This window comes from Orcinus orca, chromosome 4 (assembly GCF_937001465.1).
Source record: "Orcinus orca chromosome 4, mOrcOrc1.1, whole genome shotgun sequence".
NCBI lineage: Eukaryota > Metazoa > Chordata > Mammalia > Artiodactyla > Delphinidae > Orcinus > Orcinus orca.
Window position 1 is genome coordinate 121,282,468 of NC_064562.1, and position 21,215 is coordinate 121,303,682.

Sequence of the window (21,215 nt, forward strand, 5' to 3'; positions counted from 1 at the left end):
TCTGGTGAAGTAGGGCCAGGGGACCGGGGTTGGGGAGATGAGGGACAGTGGGTTAAACTAGAGATGAGGGAGGTTTAGAGAGGCCTCTGCCACTGTGACTGTGAGCCCTGGTCGACAATGAGGTGACCACTGTGCAGTCCGCATCCTGGAAATCAGGTGATGGAGTGTGTTCTGAGAACCGACTGAGACTGGGGAAAAAAAGAGAAAAGAAAGCCTTGATGTTGCTCTTTTCATGTAATTACAGTACAATGTCTGTGGGTCTACTTCTAGATATAATAATTCAAACCTAATGCGAGTTTACTGAACAAGTCTCTATAGCCAATATATTATCATTCTCCTCTTTTACAGGAGAAAGTGGGTTGTCATAACGTTTCAGTGAGTGTAATTTTGTAATGATGGAGTGAGAAAATCACTTTCCTACCACCCTAGCATGCTCCTACAGACACTTAAAATGGAGCTTTAAATTGAAGTGGGCTATAACTAATTCAAACATACATGTTCTTTGCCCTAGGAATACCTGCTGTGAATCTAAGTTTGTGGAACCATCAGACCACACGGTGCGAGAGACCATGGGTTTCGGAATCAGACACACCTGAATTAGCAACCAGGCTCTGTCACTTACTAGCCGTGTGACCCTGGGTGAGTTACCTAATCTCTCTAAGTCTCAGGTTCTTCATCTGAAAACCAGGAATAGTGCTGACCTACCAGCGCTGTTGTTTTTCCTGGAAAAGTAACTGAAAAATTCTGCTTATTTGTCCAACTTCCTTTCCCTCTCTGCAAATAAAGGCCAAGGAGGGCTTCCCTGGTGGCGCAGTGGTTAGGAATCCTCCTTCCAATGCAGGGGACACGGGTTTGAGCCCTGGTCCAGGAAGATGCCATATGCCATGGAGCAACTAAGCCCGTGTGCCACAACTATTGAGCCTGTGCTCTAGAGCCTGCGGGCCACAACTACTGAGCTTGCATGCCACAACTACTGAAGCCCACGAGCCTAGAGCCCATGCTCCGCAACAAAAGAAGCCACCGCAGTGAGAAGCCTGAGCACTGCAACAAAGAGTAGCCCCCGCTCGCTGCAACTAGAGAAAGCCCGCACACAGCAACGAAGACCCAACGCAGCAAAAAATAAATAAACTAAATAAATTAAAAAAAAAAAAAGGCCAAGGAATAATAGTGTATGCCAAGTGCCAATGCCCAATTAATTGCAGATACATTTTCTTTCCCCTCTGGAAGAATGTTGTTTGTCTTTCATTAACAACTATAGCTGCGTTTAAAATAAGATATCCTCAAGTGTTAAAACCATATAAAACTTTTTTATTTTAACTTTTGGCTGAAAATGACAACCACTCAATTATACACGTTTAATGTAAAAGGGTTCAAACAAAATAATAATACAGTGACAAAGTGACATGGAAACTGTATTTCAAAAGAAAAAAGATCAATCACACGTGCGTCAAACAGAATACAAAATCAAGGTAATAGACAAAAATAAAAAATTATAACTGAAAAACTAAAATAAAAAAATCCAAGTTTCAAAATTTTCTAAAGAATATATATAACTGCATAATCAAATGATTGTTTTTGCTTGAATAGGATGTACAACCATTTTTTAAAACAGTGGATATAAACATTGAATATTTAAAAGATTGTATATCCTACATTTTAGTTAAAAATTGAAATTAAAAATAATGTAATATTCAAAAAATGAGAATATTTTGCTATTAAACTATTCCACTGCCAGAGATAAATTCTGATCTGAAATGATGGCCCTGGGAAGTTGAGTCAAGCCAGTTGATTACATCCTGTGAATTCCCCTCTCTCTGGCCCCCAAATCTGGGCAGGGCTAGGATCTGGCTCTGGCTTTGATCCTATTGGTGGTGACGGAGGCAACAGAAGCTGTCTCTCTAGGAAATTCTTGATCCTGGCCCTTCTTTGATTTAGAAACAAACTTCAACCGGGTTAGGTGAAGGTATCAGAGAAAAAATGAAAAATTCTACTCTCTGCTGACTCTCCTGAAAATGTTCACAGTGTCTCAGTCAACCTATAGCACAATAAAGAGGCATTTTGCTTCAAAATCATGTATTGATAAATATTATTGCATATACCTGAGTTGGATATTGTCTGCGTTATGTATCACATTATGTTGATCTTAGATACACAACTCCATCGGTGTTTGTCCTAAAAAATCTTCAGTTAATGTTCGAATGTGTCACTAAAAGTTTTTATTTCAATTTTAGAATTTCATTTCATTGGTGGAGAGTAATTCATGAGTTTAAACCTCATTTGGTGGAAAATAATTTACATATATATTACTTTTTCCATTTTAATGGCTTTTTTCCCAAAGCCTGCCCCAATATTTGAACTTGTCCTTGGTAGTTATTTAAGATACTGTGAGGGTTCCAGGACACTGAAGCCCTGGGTCCAGACCGTAGTGATTAGAGACACATTTTGAGATTTCTTCCCAGCTCTCTTCTTGAAGAACACCTCTCTCCCTCGGCCAACTAGAGCACCAGCCCTGGGCCCTTCGTTCCTATGTTTATACCAAATAAACCCAACCCTCCTTGATTAGATAAAAGGTGGACACCTGATCCATGAACCAGGCAAGTCTGATTATTTTTCTCTTGAGAATTTGAACTGAGAGACACAGGCTGGGGGTCAGGTGCCAGGTGGTCATTAGAGCTTCAAGGTCTTATGGAATGAGAGGCTATGACAGTTATTAAGGGCCATGCATGCGAGGGGCTCTCACAGAGAGCCAGTCTGCAGGGAGAGACTGGACAAGGCAGGGGAAACAGAAAATGTAGGTGAGAGAACTTGCAACCTGAGAACAGCTGCGTTGTCCTGAAGCCTTTTCAGTTTCCAAGTCTAATTCCCCATGGGACTCGACTCTCCTTCCTGTCTTGAATCCCATGAGGAGCTGCTGTATAATAAATCCTCATTTACGTGTAGTAGCCGGAGCGAGGTTCTGTTCCTTGCAACCAAATGAGCCCTAAGACCAAGTGAAGCCTTATTGTTTTAGAAATTCTACATGTTTCACTCCATTGACAGCAAGGGAGCATTTGATAATGGCATCTTCTTTGAAATACTTCCACCAAAGAGTTGCGGATTCACTCTTCTGAGACTGATGACATTTACAACTCAATGTTAATTACGCTGTTGGATTAGATATCTATGGCCTTAGAGAAAATCAGACCATCATATTTTATAACTTAATTCCTTTGTAGAGAGTGGCTTGTAAAATTATGGCTCGCTTTACATTTGCCCTACTCTTTTCAACGTGAAGATGCTCCATTTTCCTTGAAGAAGAACGGCAGCTATTGAAAGTCTTTGCCTCCTCCCGGCATCTGTTAACGTTTACCATCTTCCCCAAGCAGTAGGCCTGTTCTCTTCATGGTGATTTTCTCCTTCTAAACGAGTTCTGAGGGCCTTAGCATTTTTGTCGAGCTTCAACTTATTTGGGACCTAGCAAAGGACTATTTCTGATAGAAAGCCAGTTCATTTACCTTTTAACCTAAGGGATAGGTAAAAGTAAAATGAACTTGGGGAGATATAGAAATAGGAGAATGAAAAATACGTGATAAAAATAATTGTGGTAAAGAGATGAGTTAAGAATTCACCTTGTGGGGAAAATACACATGACTGCATAGGTTCTGAAGAAGTCCTTAGAGCCAAATGGAATAGCTTGAAATTTCCTATGTGATCATTTGCCTTCACTTGGACATCTCTACAAAAAACGGTCTCTCACAGCCAAGGTGTGTGCTATTTTTAACAGCCATGATTAGGATGCTTCCAACCTTGTCCTGGGGGAAACAGTCCACTCTCTCTCGCTCTACTTCTCTTATTAATGAATAATAGTATAGCAAGAGCAGGAAATGTGATGGTTACAAACAGGTTCTAAAGCCAGACTGCCTGGTTTTGGATTCCAGCTCCACCACTGAACAGCTGTGTGACCTTGCAAGTTACTTAACCTCTCTGTGCCTCTCTGTGTTTTAATATATAAAGGAGAACACTGGCACCTACCTCACAAGAAGGATGTAAGAAGTAAATGAGTCCTGCTGTATTGTATGTGCTCCAGGAAGTCAGCTGTCATTGTGAGGGTTGTCGTTAGTATTATCTGAGCAAGTAAAGCCTAGGCGGTATGAGAGAGAATGGAAAGTTGAGTCGTAATCTCCCATCAGGAGTTTACTCTTTCTACTGGATGACATAAGTGAGGGGAGCCAGGGCCATGAAGTCAGGCTTTACTTCTTTTTTTTCTGTTGATTTTATTTATTTATTTATTTTAACATCTTTATTACAGTACAATTGCTTTACAATGGTGTGTTAGTTTCTGCTTTATAACAAAGTGAATCAGTTATACATATACATATGTCCCCACATCCCCTCCCTCTTGTGTCTCCCTCCCACCCTCCCTATCCCACCCCTCTAGGTGGTCACAAAGCACCGAGCTGATCTCCCTGTGCTATGTGGCTGCTTCCCACTAGCTATCTATTTTACGTTTGGTAGTGTATATAAGTCCATGCCACTCTCTCACTTTGTCCCAGCTTACCCTTCCCCCTCCCCGTGTCTTCAAGTCCATTCTCTACATCTGCGTCTTATTCCTGTCCTGCCCCTAATTCTTCAGAACCACTTTTTGTTTTTAGATTCCATATATATGTGTTAGCATACGGTATTTGTTTTTCTCTTTCTGACTTACTTCACTCTGTATGACAGACTCTATGTCCATCCACCTCACTACAAATAACTCAATTTTGTTTCTTTTTATGGCTGAGTAATATTCCATCGTATATATGTGCCACATCTTCTTTATCCAGTCATCTGTTGATGGACGCTTAGGTTGCTTCCATGTCCTGGCTATTGTAAATAGAGCTGCAATGAACATTTTGGTAAATGACTCTTTTTGAATTATGGTTTTCTCAGGGTATATGCCCAGCAGTGGGATTGCTGGGTCGTATGGTAGTAGTTCAAACAACCCAATCCAAAAATGGGCAGAAGTCTTAAATAGACATTTCTCCAAAGAAGATATACAGATTGCCAACAAACACATGAAAGAATGCTCAACATCATTAATCATTAGAGAAATGCAAATCAAAACTACAATGAGATATCATCTCACACTGGTCAGAAGGGGCATCATCAAAAAATCGACAAACAATAAATGCTGGAGAGGGTGTGGAGAAAAGGGAACCTTCTTGCACTGTTGGCGGGAATGTAAATTGATACAGCCACTATGGAGAACAGTATGGAGGTTCCTTAAAAAAACTAAAAATAGAACTCCCATAGGACCCAGGCTTTACTAGCCCTCTGACCTTAGCCAAATGACTTAACTTCTCTAAGCCTTGGCTCGCTTACCTAAAATTGGGCATAGTAATAGGGGCTACCACATCACAAGTGCTCAAAGTTAGTTATATATATGGTGCAGAGCAGGATTTAAGTACCAATATAATACAATATCCATTGTCATAAGAAAACACAACAAGGATTTTGAAAATGAGGAATGCTGCCTCAGCTTCCCCAAAGTAACTGACAATGGACAGAAACACAGAGTAAAGCAAAGCCAAGTTCACTTGACCACCTGTGGTCTGTACAGGCCTGCCACACAATGCTCTCCTCTTAGCCCCACCCTAAGAAAGGAAGTAGGAATAGCCAATGAATTTTTTATGTCTTTTTTTTCCTTTTACCTGCTTTAAGATTTTGTCTTTGATCTTACCAGCATCATCTAGGTGTGGTTTCCTTTGTATACATCCTGCTTGGGATTCATTATGCTTTGCCTCTCCCGTTGCGGAGCACAGGCTCCGGACGCACAGGTTCAGCGGCCATGGCTCATGGGCCCAGCCGCTCCGCGGCATGTGGGATCCTCCCGGACCGGGGCACAAACCCGCGTCCCCTGCATCGGCAGGCAGACTCTCAACCACTGTGCCACCAGGGAAGCCCCCATGGCGCTTTTTAAATCTGGCTTGATATTTTTGCAAATATTTTGGAAAATTCTCAGCCATTATCTCTACATACCTTTACTCTGCCTCATTCTCTTTGTCCTGATGTCTCTCTCCTTCTAGGATTACGATTACATATGTTTTAGACTTTTTCACCTGTCCCAGATGTCGCTCACACTCTTTTGTATATTTTCTAACCGTTTGTCTCTCCATGATTCAATCTAGATGTTTTCTTCTGACTCATCTGATTCTTTTTCAACTGTATCTAATCTGTTATTTAAACCTATTCATTGAATTCTTAGTATCAGTTATTGTGTTTTCAATTCTAGAATTGCCTTTTTTTAACTTTTATTTTCATTCCCCGTTCTCTGCCAAATTTCTCAAGCCAGCCTTTTAATTTCTTAAACATATTAATCCTAATTTTCAAAAATTCTATTGAATAACTCCAATGTCCATACTCCCTGCAAGCCTGTTTCTATCGTCCTCTGTTTTTCTTTCAGTCTTATTTTTATACGCTTGATACTTTTGAATTGATAGCCAGACTTTGATATAAAACGTTCAGAGATGATTTGTGGCCACAGGTGATGCTGTCTTCCTCCAGAGAGGGTTCGTTTGGCCTCTGGCAGGCCGCTGGGCTACAGCGGTAGCAGGTAGAGATCACCTAATCAATTAGGCTCTGACCTTTGTGAGGCTAGTCTGTAGCCAGCATACTCTTACTCTTCAGGTATACCCCTCTGAGATTCCAAAAGAACATCTGGGGGGTTGCCCAGGTCCCATCCTCCCCGGCAAGCTCTGAACTCTAACTTTTCTTCCCCCGACCATACAACTGCTGAGAGCTCCGCTCGGGGTCCTACCTCTCAGCTCCCACTTTTAGAATTGACATTTGCCTGAAGAAGCGAAGCGGGGAATTTCAGGCTCATTTTTGGGGGGTTCCCTCTGTTCCCGTGTCCAGACCCCTCTAACCCAGTTCCTTACCACCTAGGTAGCTTTTCTAATTCTTGAAGAGAGGGTTGGTTCAAAACATTCTAGTTCACCATTGCTAGAAGGAGAACTCTTGACTATGCTTTTTTTGAAAATCTGATGATCTTACTCTTCATATTTCAAGCAGCATGCAGATTTCTAAAAAAATAATATTAATAAAGTGATAAAGTTCCAAACAGCTTGCCAAATAAACCTTTAGTGGAGAAAATGAGTTTTAAAGACATAGGTAGGTCAATGGAAAAAGATGGAAGCATCCCTAAGGAGATCCAAATCTTTACCACAGATGGTAAGGCCAACATATTCCTTCAGGTTATAAATCACATTATCTATACCTTGAGGAATCTTGTGTGACCCCTTTAGTTTCCAGGATGTTACTAAATTCCTCGGGAGTCTTTATTCCTGCCCTATTAGTTTTTTTGTTTTTGTTTTTGATTTTGTTTTGGACATCTTAAAAAATTATTTATTTACTTATTTATTTATTTGAAGTGTAATTGATTTACAATGTTTTCATTTCTGCTGTACAGCAAAGTGATTCAGTTATACATATATACACATTCTTTTTTAAATATTCTCTTCCACTATGGTTTATCATAGGATATTGAATACAGTTCTCTGTGCTATACAGTAGGACCTTGTTGTTTATCCATTCTATATATAATAGCTTACATCTGACCCATGAGGGTTTTTTTTTTTTTTTTCGGTATGCGGGCCTCTCACTGTTGTGGCCTCTCCCGTTGTGGAGCACAGGCTCCGGACGCGCAGGCTCAGTGGCCACGGCTCACGGGCCCAGCTGCTCCGCAGCATGTGGGATCTTCCCGAACCGGGGCACGAACCTGTGTCCCCTGCATCGGCAGGCGGACTTTCAACCACTGCGCCACCAGGGAAGCCCCTGACCCATGAGGTTTTAATCTCCTCTCTCCTAACCCATCCTAAGGTTACTTTTGGTGAGTAAAACAGATTGATTCATTACTATACAAAAGGCAAGAGCATGGTGACAATAATCTGTTTTACAGGTTTGCGGGGCGGGGGGGGGGGGGCGTTTGAGAAAAGAAAACCAAATTAAATGACTGTAAGGGATGAAGCTGTCTTCAATCCCAGACTGAAAGGTTGGATAGGACTTAGATGTACCACAGTACAACACACACGAGAGTTATGCAATAGATACCTGTTGAATTATTTATGGAAAAAATAAATCTCTCTTCTAGACTATAAAGAAATTTGAGTTGATTTCACCAAGGGTTGACATGAGCTGAGAGGACATCTCCCGCCAGGCAGGGAGCATTTGGCGCTGCTCCTAGAAACTGAACCTGGATATCAAATCCAGACGGTGCTTTCTTTTCATTCTTTTGAGTTGGTATGTGTCACTTTCATCTTTATTTCATTAAAATAATAAACTCTTTATGTCTCTAGTCCAGGTGAATCCTTCCCTCTCCGTGAGCTTCAATTGGCTAGTCTGTTGGCAGAATTCATACCTGTTGTTGAAAGACAGGAGGTCTTCTGCTTCCAGCCTCTATTACAGTAAGAGATAGGAAATCCCTGTGGCAAAAAACAAACAAACAAAAAAAAAACTGATGTGCTCATAATAATGCAGAAATGGTCAGCATTCCTTTCCATCCCAGATGCTACGTCAGGAGACAGAGGGGCAGACACTCCATGGCTTTATATTTAGATAAAGCATGAGCATTGGACAGTGATCCAGGTCATAATGTTGGAGTTATACCTCCTAATCAGGCTTACTTTTCCTAACAGCAACCATTCATTGAAGGTTTTCTACATACTAGGCGCTGTAATGATGGCATTATATTTTATTTTATTTTATTTATTTATTTATTCTTTTGCGGTACATGGGCCTCTCACTGTTGTGGCCTCTCCCGTTGCGGAGCACAGGCTCCGGATGCGCAGGCTCAGCGGCCATGGCTCACGGGCACAGCCACTCCGCGGCATGTGGGATCTTCCTGGACTGGGGCACGAACCCGTGTCCCCTGCATCGGCAGGCGGACTCTCAACCACTGCACCACCAGGGAAGCCCGGCATTATATTTTAACTGATTATATTTTCACAGTAACTCTGCAAGACACATGTTGGTTGTTTTATATTCTTTAATGAGATGGTCAGTCAGGTGAGGCCACAAGAGGAATCAGAGGAGAGGCTTAGGAAGAAACAAGGTTTATTATACTCACAGGTCCTAGAGGCAGGAGGCACACCAAGCAGGGCCACGTGGAAAAAAACAGGGTGATCAGAAGGCAGAAAACCGGATGGGGGGTGGGGAAGCACTTAAGCTACTTCATTGAGGTTTCCATGGGAAATGCAAAGCAGGGCGGGGTAAACAGTTTAGGATTAGTGAGTGTGAATAATGTCATTTGGCTCTGGCCTATAAGGGTGGTCCCTAGTTGTCTGGCACCTGGCCCTGGGATGATTAAGGCAGAGGAATATTGCCTCTGTACATGCCAGATAGAAGAGATAGGGCTCTGGATAGGTTAGCTTGCATAACAAAGCCATGCTCCAGGCTGGGCCTTTTGCCATCTCTAAGAATCAGCTAGCCCAGGGAGGGGCAGTCTCTCTGTAGCTAGAATGGTTTCTTCTGATGTCAAAACATCATAATATACAAGAAATTATGTATATACAATATATTAGTATTCCTATGTAACAGAAGAGGAAATTGAGGTTCAGAGAGGTTCATTTAGAGCTCAACTGGTATTTATCAGAGTAAGATTAATTTTGAAGCCTGAATGACCGTTAATTGCTATCCTGCATTAATTTTTATCTTAAGTTCTTCCAAGTCATAGTATTTCTAGATATGCATTTAGAAAAATGAGACAATACTGCTAGAGTGATTTGATTTCTTTGATGGATTATTTTGCAAATTAATTGTAGCTAATATGCACAGTTATCAGAGTTGAAGACACTCTGTAATTAAAAACATTCATCTACCAATATTCTTCAACTGTTCAATTTTAACAAATTTTATATTTCATGTTATTTGCACTGGGGAGTAGGGCTTTGCTCATTCAATAGACCATATAGCTTGAGCTGTATAGTGTTTTGTTTTCTCCAGCTGGGACAGAGCAAGTAAAAATGGTCTTCACTGGGACTTCCCTGGTGGCACAGTGGCTAAGAATCTGCTTGCCAATGCAGGGGACCCAGGTTCGAGCCCTGGTCCGGGAAGATCCCACATGCCGTGGAGCAACTAAGCCCGTGCACCACAACTACTGAGCCTGCATGCCACAACTACTGAAGCCCATGTGCCTAGAGCCTGTGCTCCGCAACAAGAGAAGCCACTGCAATGAGAAGCCCGCACGCCACAACAAAGAGTACCCCCCACTTGTCACAACTAGAGAAAGCCCACACATAGCAATGAAGACCCAATGCAGCCAAAAATTAATTAATTAATTTTGAAAAAATGGTCTTCACTGATTTAGGTTATATATAAGGAACTTTCCAACAAACAACTGAGAGGTCTTGGAATTGTATTTTGCATCTTCATTTAGGAAAAGGCAATCTATGCTATGGGAGACAGATTTTACTGTTTGAACAGAAGGGGCAAAAGTAAACTGTTATAAAGAATGTGAACTACAAACATACAGGTAAGATAGTACAATTCGAAATTTAAAGAACTCCTGGGAACAACTCAATGTTAGAAGTAGGGAAAAAGAAAACTTTGATGAGAAATCCTAAAATAACAAACAAGTAACTAAGCTACAGCTTTTAGATCAAGCCTAAATCTTAATAGTTGAGAGACTATATATATATATATATATATATATTTTTTTTTTTGGTACACGGGCCTCCCACTGTTGTGGACTCTCCTGTTGTGGAGCACAGGCTGCGGGCATGCAGGCTCAGCAGCCATGGCTCACGGGCCCAGCCGCTCCGCGGCATGTGGGATCTTCCCAGACCGGGGCACGAACCCATGTCCCCTGCATCGGCAGGCAGACTCTCAACCACTGTGCCACCAGGGAAGCCCAAGACTATATTTTTATCATTTTATTTATTGAATTTACTTTGGTCCTGCTTCTTTCCAAAATGGACTTGGAGAAAAGCCTAAAGGTATGGCAATATAAAATAAGGGTAATAAAAGAAAACTCTGTTTCTTCCTACTCACAACACTTCCGATACCAAATGTGGGGGTTTTCCATGCCAAGCAGTTCTCCAGTTCTCTGTGACACCAGCTGGGTGTCCTACAATTTAATTCATTATGACACTAACTATCCAGATTTAGCACAAATTCCACAAGTTAAGGGCTCAGTCCCCTAAGACTGCCCCCACTTCAGACACCAGTCACAAGTCCCATGTTGTCACTGGTATTTCTGACTAACAGGCTCTAAACCAGAGGTTCCCATGACCCTCTCCTTGAGTTCCATACTTTGTTAGAATGGCTCACAGACTCAAAAAAATACTTTACTTACTATTACCAGTTTATTATAAGGGATACAACTCAGGAACAGCCAAATGGAGATACACAGAGCAACATATGTGTGAACAGGTGAGGAGTTTCATGCCCTCTCCAGACCACCACCTCCTGGTATGTGGATGTGTTCAACAACCTGGAATCATTCTGAACCAAGTCCTTTAAGACTTCAGTGGAGGCTTCCTTACATAGGCATGGCTGATTAAATCTTTGGCCATTGGTGATTAATTCAGTCTCTGGCCCTTCTCCCCTCCTGAGAGGTCTTGGTGTGGGGCTGAAAGTTCCAACCATCTAATTGCACGGTTGGTTCCTCTGGCAAACAGCCCCCATCCTAAGGCTACCTAGGGTCCCATGGAGAGTCACCTCATTAACTTAAAAACAAGAATGGTCAAAAGGCTTATTATGAATAAGAAAAGACATTCCTCTCACCCTTATCATTCAAGTAATTACAAAGGTTTTAGGGTCTCTGTGCCAGAAACCAGAACAAAGACCAAATATATATTTCTTATTATATCACAACATGTTAGGTAATAAAACAGAAAGAGAAAATCGGGACTAGTGAAAGAAAAAAAAAGAGCACACATGCTAATACACCTCAAGAATTTAAATAACTCTTGTGGCAGAGTTTAACTCAGAGAGACTGGTTTAAGATGGCGGAGTAGAAGGACGTGTGCTCATTCCCTCTTGAGTGACCATTGGAATAACAACTAACTGCTGAACAATCATTGACAGGAAGACGCTAGAACTCACCAAAAACCATACACTACGTCCAAAGACAAAGGAGAAGCCTCAATGAGATGGTAGGAGAGGCACAATCACAATAAAATCAAATCCCATAACTGCTGGGTGGGTGACTCACAAACCGGAGAACACTTATACCACAGAAGTCCACCCAATGGAGTGAAGTTTCTGAGCCTCACATCAGGCTTCCCAACCTGCGGGTCCAGCAACATCAGGAGGAATTCCCAGAGAATAAGACTCTCAATACTAGAGGGATTTGATTGCAGGACTTTGACAGGACTGGGGGAAACAGAGACTCCACTCTTGAATGGCACACACAAAGTAGTGTGCACATCAGGACCCAGGGGGAAGGAGAAGTGACCATACGGGAGACTGAACCAGACCTATGGGCTAGTGTTGAAGGGCCTCCTGCAGAGGTAGGGGGTGGCTGTGGCTCACCCTGGGGACAAGGACACTGGCAGCAGAAGTTCTGGGAAGTACTCTTTGGCGTAAGCCCTCCTGGAGTCTACCATTAGCCCCACCAAAGAGCTGGGTAGGCTCCAGTGTTGGGTTGCCTCAGGCCAAACAACCAACAGGGAGGGAACTCAGCCCCACCCATCAGCAGATAAGCGGATTAAAGTTTTACTGAGCTCTGCCTACCAGAGCAACACCCAGCTCTACCCACCACCAGTCCCTCCCATCAGGAAGCTTGCACAAGCCTTTAGATAGCCTTGTCCACCAGAAGGCAGACAGCAGAAGCAAGAACTACAATCCTGGAGCCTGTGGAATGAAAACCACACTTACAGAAAGTTAGATGAAACAAAAAGGCAGAGGAATATGTACCAGAGGAAGGAACAAGATAAAACCCCAGAAAAAAAAAAAAAACTAAATGACATGGAGATAGGTAACCTTCCAGAAAAAGAATTCAGAATAATTATACTGAAGATGATCCAGGACATCAGAAAAACAATGGAGGCAAAGATGGAGAAGATGCAAGAAACGTTTTAACAAAGACCTAGAAGAATTAAAGAACAAACACCTAGAAGAATTAAAGAACAAACAAACAGAGATGAACAATACAATAACTGAAATGAAAAATACTAGAAGGAATCAATAGCAGAATAACTGAGGCAGAAGAACGGATAAGTGACCTGGAAGACAGATGGTGGAATTCACTACTGTGGAATAGAATAAAGAAAAAAGAATGAAAAGTAACGAAGAAAGCCTAAGAGACCTCTGGGCAACATTAAACGCACCAACATTTGCATTATAGGGGTCCCAGAAGGAGAAGAGAGAGAGAAAGGACCCGAGAAAATATTTGAAGAGATTATAGTCAACAACTTCCCTAACATAGGAAAGGAAATAGCCACCCAAGTCCAGGAAGCTCAGAGAGTCCCAGGCAGGATAAACCAAGGAGAAGCATGCCGAAACATAGTAATAAAATTGACAAAAATTACAGGCAAAGAAAAATTATTAAAAGCAACAAGGGAAAAATGACAAATAACATACAAGGAAACTCCCGTAAGGTTAACAGCTGATTTCTCAGCAGAAACTCTACAAGCCAAAAGGGAGTGGCATGATATACTTAAAGTGATGAAAGGGAAGAACCTACAACCAAGATTACATTACCTGGCAAGTATCTCATTCAGATTCAATGGAGAAATCAAAAGATTAACAGACAAGCAAAAGCTAAGAGAATTCAGCACCACCAAACCAGCTCTACAACAAATGCTAAAGGAACTTCTCTAAGTGGGAAACACAAAAGAAGGAAAGGACCTACAATAACAAACCCAGAACAATTAAGGAAATGGTAATAGGAACATACATATCAATAATTACCTTAAATGTGAATGGATTAAGTGATCCAACCAAAAGACACAGGCTCACTGAACGGATACAAAAACAAGACACATATATATGCTGTCTATAAGAGGCCCACTTCAGACCTAGGGATACATATGGACTGAAACTGAGGGGATGGAAAAAGATATTCCATGCAAATGGAAATCAAAAGAAAGCTGGAGTAGCATACTCATTTCAGATAAAATAAACTTTAAAATTAAGAATGTTACAAGAGACAAGGAAGGACACTACATAATGATCAAGGGATCAATCCAAGAAGAAGATATAAAAATTACAAATATATAGGCACCCAACATAGGAGCACCTCAATACATAAGGCAAATGCTAACACTTATAAAAGAGGAAATCGACAGCAACACAATAATAGTAGGGGAATTTAACACCTCACTTACACCAATGGATAGATCATCCAAACAGAAAAGTAATAGGGAAACACAAGCTTTAAATGACACAATAGACCAGATAGATTTAATTGATATTTATAGGACATTCCATTCAAAAACAGCAGATTACACTTTGTTCTCAAGTGCACACGGAACATTCTCCAGGATAGATCACATCTTGGGTAACAAATCGAACATTGGTAAATTTAAGAAAACTGAAATTATATCAAGCATCTTTTCCGACCACAATGCTATGAGATTAGAAATCAATTACAGGGATAAAAACCACAAACACATGGAGGCTAAACAATACATTACTAAATAACCAAGAGATCTTAAGAAATCAAGGAGGAAATCAAAAAATACCTAGAGACAAATGACAACAAAAACACAATGATCCAAAACCTATGGGATGCAGCAAAAGCAGTTCTAAGAAGGAAGTTTGTAGCAATAAAATCCTACCTCAAGAAACAAGAAAAATCTCAAATAAACAATCTAACCTTATGCCTAAAGAAACTAGAGAAAGAAGAACAAACAAAACCCAAAGTTAGTAGAAGGAAAGAAATCATAAATATCAGAAATAAATGAAATAGAAACAAAGAAAACAATAGCCAAGATCAATAAAACTAAAAGCTGGTTCTTTCAGAAGATAAACAAAATTGATAAACCTTTAGCCAGACTCATCAAGAAAAAGAGGGAGAGGACTCAAATCAATAAAATTAGAAACGGAAAAGAAGTTACAACAGACACCACAGAAATACAAAGCATCCTAAGAGACTACTACAAGCAACTCTACGCCAATAAAATGGACAACCTGGAAGAAATGGACAAATTCTTAGAAAGGTATAACCTTCCAAGACTGAACCAAGAAGAAACAGAAAACATGAACAGACCAATCACAAGTAATGAAATTGAAACTGTGATTAAAAATCTTCCAACAAACAAAAGTCCAGGACCAGATGGCTTCACAGGTGAATTCTACCAAACATTTAAACAACAGCTAACACCTATCCTTCTCAAGCTCTTCCCAAAAATTGCAGAGGAAGGAACACTCCCAAACTCATTCTACTAGGCCACCATCACCCTGATACCAAAACCAGACAAAGATATTAAAAAGAAAATTACATACCAATATCGCTGATGAATATAGGTGCCAAAATCCTCAACAAAATACTAACAAACAGATTCCAACAACACATTAAAAGGATCATACATCATGATCAAGTGGGATTTATCCCAGAGATGCAAGGATTCTTCAATATATGCAAATCAATCAGTGCGATACACCATATTAACAAATTGAAGAATAGAAACCATATGATCATCTCAACAGATGCAGAAAAAGCTTTTGACAAAATTCAATACCAATTTATGATAAAAACTCTCCAGAAAGTGGGCATAGAGGGAACCTGGCCATATATGACAAACCCACAGCAAACATCATTCTCAATGGTGAATGAATTTTCCTCTAAAATCAAGAACAAGACAAAGATGTCCACTGTCATCACTATTATTTAACATAGTTTTAGAAGTCCTAGTCACAGCAATCAGAGAAGAAAAAGAAACAAAAGGGATACAAATTGGAAAAGAAGAAGTAAAACTGTCACTGTTAGCAGATGACATGATACTATATACAGACAATCCTAAAGATGCCACCAGAAAACTACTAGAGCTAATCAATGAATTTGGTAAAGTTTCAGGATACAAAATTAATACACAGAAATCTCTTGCATTCCTATACACTAACAACAAAAGATCAGAAAGAGAGATTAAGGAAATAATCCCATTCACCATTGCAACAAAAAGAATAAAATACCCGGGAATAAAGCTACCTAAGGAGGTAAAAGACCTGTACTCAGAAAACTATAAGACACTGATGAAAGAAATCAAAGATGACACAAACAGATGGAGAGATATACCATGTTCTTGGATTGGAAGAATCAATATTGTGGAAAGGACTATACTACCCAAAGCAATCTACAGATTCAATGAAATCCATATCAAGTTACCAATGGCATGTTTTACAGAACTAGAACAAAAAAGTCTTAAAATTTGTATGCAGACACAAAAGACCCCAAATAACCAAAGAAATCTTGAGGGAAGAAAACGGAGCTGGAGGAATCGGACTCCCTGACTTCAGACTCTACCACAAAGCTGCAATGGTCAAGACAATATGGTACTGGCACAAAAACAGAAATATAGATCAATGGAACAGGATAGAAAGCCCAGAGTTAAACCCACGCACCTATGGTCAACTAATCTATGACAAAGGAGCAAGGATATACAATGGAGAAAAGACAGTCTCTTCAATAAGTGGTGCTGGGAAAACTGGACAGCTACATGTAAAAGAATGAAATTTGAACACTTCCTAACACAAAACTAAACTCAAAATGGATTAAAGACCTAAATGTAAGACTGGACACTATAAAACTCTTAGAGGAAAACATAGGAAGAACACTCTTTGACATAAATCACAGCAAAGTCCTTTTTGACCCACCTCCTAGAGTAATGGAAATAAAAACAAAAATAAACAAATGGGACCTAGTGAAACTTAAAAGCTTTTGCACAGCAAAGGAAACTGTAAACAAGACGTAAAGACAACCCTCAGAATGGGAGAAAGTATTTGCAAACAAATCAACAGACAAAGGATTGATCTCCAAAATATATAAACAACACATGCAGCTCAATATTAAAAAAACAAACAACCCAATCAGAAAATGGGCAGAAGACCTAAATAGACGTTTCTCCAAAGAAGACATGCAGATGGCCAAGAGGCACATGAAAAGCTGCTCAACATCACTAATTATTAGAGAAATGCAAATCAAAACTACAATGAGGTATTACCTCACACCTATTAGAATGGGCATCATCAGAAAAATCTACAAACAACAAATGCTGGAGAGGGTGTGGAGAAAAGGGAACCCTCTTGCACTGTTGGTGGGAATGTAAATTGATACAGCCACTATGGAGAACAGTATGGAGGTTCCTTAAAAAACTAAAAATAGAAATACCATATGACCTAGCAATCCCACTACTTGGGCATATACCCAGAGAAAACCATAATTCAAAAAGACACATGCACCCCAATGTTCATTGCAGCACTGTTTACAATAGCCAAGTCATTGAAGCAACCTAAATGCCCATCAAGAGACTAATGCATCGGGAAGACATGGTACACATACACAATGGAATATTACTAAGCCATTTAAAAGAAACGAAACTGGGTCATTTGTAGAGACGTGGATGGACCTAGAGACAGTCATACAGAGTGAAGTAAGTCAGAAAGAGAAAAACAAATATAGGATATTAACACATATATGTGGAATCTAGAAAATAGTACAGATGAACCCATTTGCAAGGCAGAAATGGAGACACAGATGTAGAGCACAAACGTATAGACACCAAGGGGGAAAGCGGGGGGCGGGGGGTGGTGGGATGAACTGGGAGATTGGGATTGACATATATTCACTAATATGTATAAAATAGATAACTAATAAGAATGTGCTGTAGAAATAAATTAATTTAATTTAATTTAAAAAAAATAAAAAGAATTTAACTCAGAGCTTCCTGGTAGACACTTAGAAAATACATATGAATTTATTTATTTATCCTCCAAGTTTACATGAAAATTTTAATTGTCCACAATTTAAACTAAATAACATTAAACACAACTGCCATATGAAATTTAAATTACTGGGGAAAATTAATGTAAGATATATAAACCCTTTTAAAAAATTTTTAATAGATTTATTTTTTAGATTCACAGCAAAATTACATGGAAGGTACAGAGTTTTCCCATACACTCCCCTGCTCCCACACACTCATAGCCTCCCCCATTATCAACATCCCCCACCAGAGTGGTACATTTGTTACAATCAGTACACCTACACTGACACATTATAATCACCCAAAGTTCATAGTTTCTTTGTTTATTTTTTATAAAATTATTTATTTTATTTATTTTTGGCTGTGTTGGGTCTTTGTTGCTGAGTACATGCTTTCTCTTGTTGCGGCGAGCGGGGGCTACTCTTCGTTGTGCTGCATGGGCTCTAGGTGTGCGGGCTTCAGTAGTTGTGGCTTAGCAGGCTCTAGAGCACAGTAGTTGTGGCGCACAGGCTTAGTTGCTCCGTGGCATGTGGGATCTTCCCAGACCAGGGCTCGAACCCATGTTCCCTGCATTGGCGGGTGGATTCTTTAACCACTGAGCCATCAGGGAAGCCCCAAAGTCCATAGTTTCCACTAGGGTTCACTCTTGGTATTGTGCCTTCTATGGGTTTTGACAAATGTATAATGGCATGCATCCCCACCATCACCATATGATACAGCATTGTTCCACTGCTCTAAAATTTCTCTGTGCTCTGCTCATCATCCCCTTCTCCTCATTAACACTTGGCAATCATTGATCTTTTTGCTGTCTCCATAGTTTTCTGGAAGCCACTTTTAAAAGGGAAACGATATAGTAAGTGTTCATCAGAAAATAGAAGACATAAAATTTTCTCCAAAGAAACAAAATTTTTGTTGGCCTGAAATTCTATAAGAAATTACTTTATGGTATCAAAACATATACATCAGAAAACATCCACAACAATCTTCCAGAAAGTGCAGGTGCAGATCTTATTTAACTATATCTTATAATAAACTCATTTAAGCTGTAGGTCCAACTTAGTAAGAGAAGAATCTTCCAGGTTCTAAGTTAAGTTCCAAGAGACTAACTTGATCCAAGGTTAATATCTGGGAAATCAAGAGGAATTGTTAGATAGCACATCCCCTTATCTAGGTTGGCTTCCATAAATATCATTTAAGAGGGATTTTTATAAGCACTAAAGTTTTGCCTAAAGAATTGGTCTTCCATGTTGTTTGAGAACAGATCCATGCTTTAGAGACCAGAAGAGTAGGTTGATAATTTATTATGAAAGGTGAAAAGCTTAACTAGTACTTCCCCCCATGTGGCAGTGGGATGCAGGAGTATTTTAGGCAACTTTGAATTTGCCCAAATACTTTGATAAAAGCTAAATTGAGATTAGAGATTCACAACACAGCATTGTCAGAGATGGTTTAGGCATAGAAAATATTCAGGCAAGTGTTTGCAGTTGCCTGTCTTAGACATCGAAAAATCTTAGAGAAGCATTTAATTCCCAGCAGTAAAACCAATCAGTATTTGTTGAGCACTTATTACATGTACCATGTGCTTGACTAGGTACTTTACACAATTTACCTAATTTAATTGGGTGAGTTATACATTAAGAATTCCCAAATAAATATATTGACTTACTGTATGATGAAAATCATAGACTAAGTGAATTTTGGAGAATGATTTTCAAGTACAATGATTTTTCAGTGATGTCATAGTTAGTGTTAAGTTTTCTTTCTGGCAGTAATTAAATACTAAGTTTACTGATTTCTTGAGGCTATGGCAAAGACAATGCTAGATATTCAATTAAAAGTTTTCATCTTCCTCCTTGGCACACTGGAAAAATATATTTTCCAAATTCTCTTGCAGTTACATTGGAGCCATGTAACTAGGTAGTGGCCAGCGGAATGCCACAAACCCCCAGGTATAATTGCCTGGGCTCGCTCTCTCCCTTGGCCACGTGGCTACAGGAGAACTCCAGGAAGATAAAACCACAGGACAGAAGGAGCCCAGCTGCCCAAATAGCCACTTGCAAAGGATCACTTAGGAGAGCTGTCCAACCTGCGTTAAATTTTTGCGCTAATGAAAGGAACTGAATTGTGTTAAGCCAAAGACATTAGGAGTAATGTGTTAAAGAAGCTGGCCAGTGTCACCACTCTTGGTTTTGTGATACTAATCATTAAGATACAAATTTAAAACAGCTGAAAGGTAAGAGACTAAACGTAACTATTTCATAATTCTTGTAACTGCTTTCTAATGTGTTGGTCAGCCATTCATGCCTATTTCAATTCTTCCAGTGATATTAAACTAGAATTGAAGGCCTATCAAATAAAGTCTTTCATTGTCTTTGCAGAATTACTTGAAGATGGATGAGAATCATTGACAGTGAGTACAGTTGTCCTTCCATATCCGCAGGGGATTGGTTCCAGGACCCCCACGGAGACCCAAATCCACAGATGCTCAAGCCCCTTAAATAAAATGGTGTGGTACGGTTGGCCCTCCCTTATCCGTGGGTTCCCACATTTGCAGATTCAACCAGTGGTGATCCGTCTTCAGTTCCATCTTTGTGACCACCCTATTGGCCTAGTGTCCAGCCTCTGCAAGGGACATGCGCAGTCACTGAACTCAGGTTGTTCCAAAGCTATGGTTTGCCATCTGGCATATTTGGTTCTCCCTGTCTAAATGCAGTTTACCAGTCAGGGGTCCATTTTTACCAGCCACATAGCTACACAGTTCACAAATCACCTTATCGGGTTGCCAGGGGAACAATGCTAAAAAGTTAACATAAGGTCAAATTCTCATGAAGAATGGGAAAGGATTTTGTTAACCGTTTACCCACATAGAGGTTTCTGTCAACTTGACTGTAATGGATTCTTTTAATATATTCCTAGATTGTACTTACTAATCATTTATTTAGGGCTTTTGCATTGATATTCATATCTGTACATGTGTGTATGTTTGTGCACATATGAAAAGGCTATTTTTTCAGGTGTAGATATCAATGACTTCTCAGGAATAATTTGTAAGCATTTCTTTTTTGATATTTTAGAAGAATTTAAATAGTATTAGAATTATCTGTTCTTTGAAGGGGTGGCATGCTCTGATTGTGGTATAGCTACAGCTGCTGTGTGTAGGCTGGAAAGCTTGTGACTCATGTTATTTTGTAAAATTATTACTGTGCTCGCTTGGAAGGTACAGTATATCCAGACAAAAGGAATATCATTATAGAAAATAAGAATGTTAGTATATTTGCTGCTCCTTGTTGCTTTTACAAGGTATCTTAAGAAAGGGATGGCCTCGGGCAAGAA

At 40.0% G+C, this 21,215-nt stretch overlaps 1 long non-coding RNA gene and 1 other non-coding gene across 4 annotated transcripts in view; both read left to right on the forward strand.

Moving 5' to 3' along the window:
• Positions 1–20,576, forward strand: part of LOC117201214 (uncharacterized) — a 40,959-nt gene extending 20,383 nt beyond the window's left edge. The window contains exons 5-7 of one of the 3 annotated variants that reach the window (XR_004483197.2): positions 512–639; positions 8,108–8,256; positions 20,261–20,576. This is a non-coding gene — a long non-coding RNA (uncharacterized LOC117201214). Of the gene's footprint in view, positions 1–511; positions 640–8,107; positions 8,312–20,260 lie in introns of those variants that run through there. The other 2 variants (XR_007477236.1, XR_004483196.2) reach the window with 2 other exon arrangements.
• On the forward strand, positions 109–191 carry LOC117201247 (small Cajal body-specific RNA 18). Its single transcript, XR_004483247.1, has one exon. It is a non-coding gene; the product is annotated as a small Cajal body-specific RNA 18 (non-coding RNA).
• Positions 20,577–21,215: the final 639 nt, after the last annotated feature.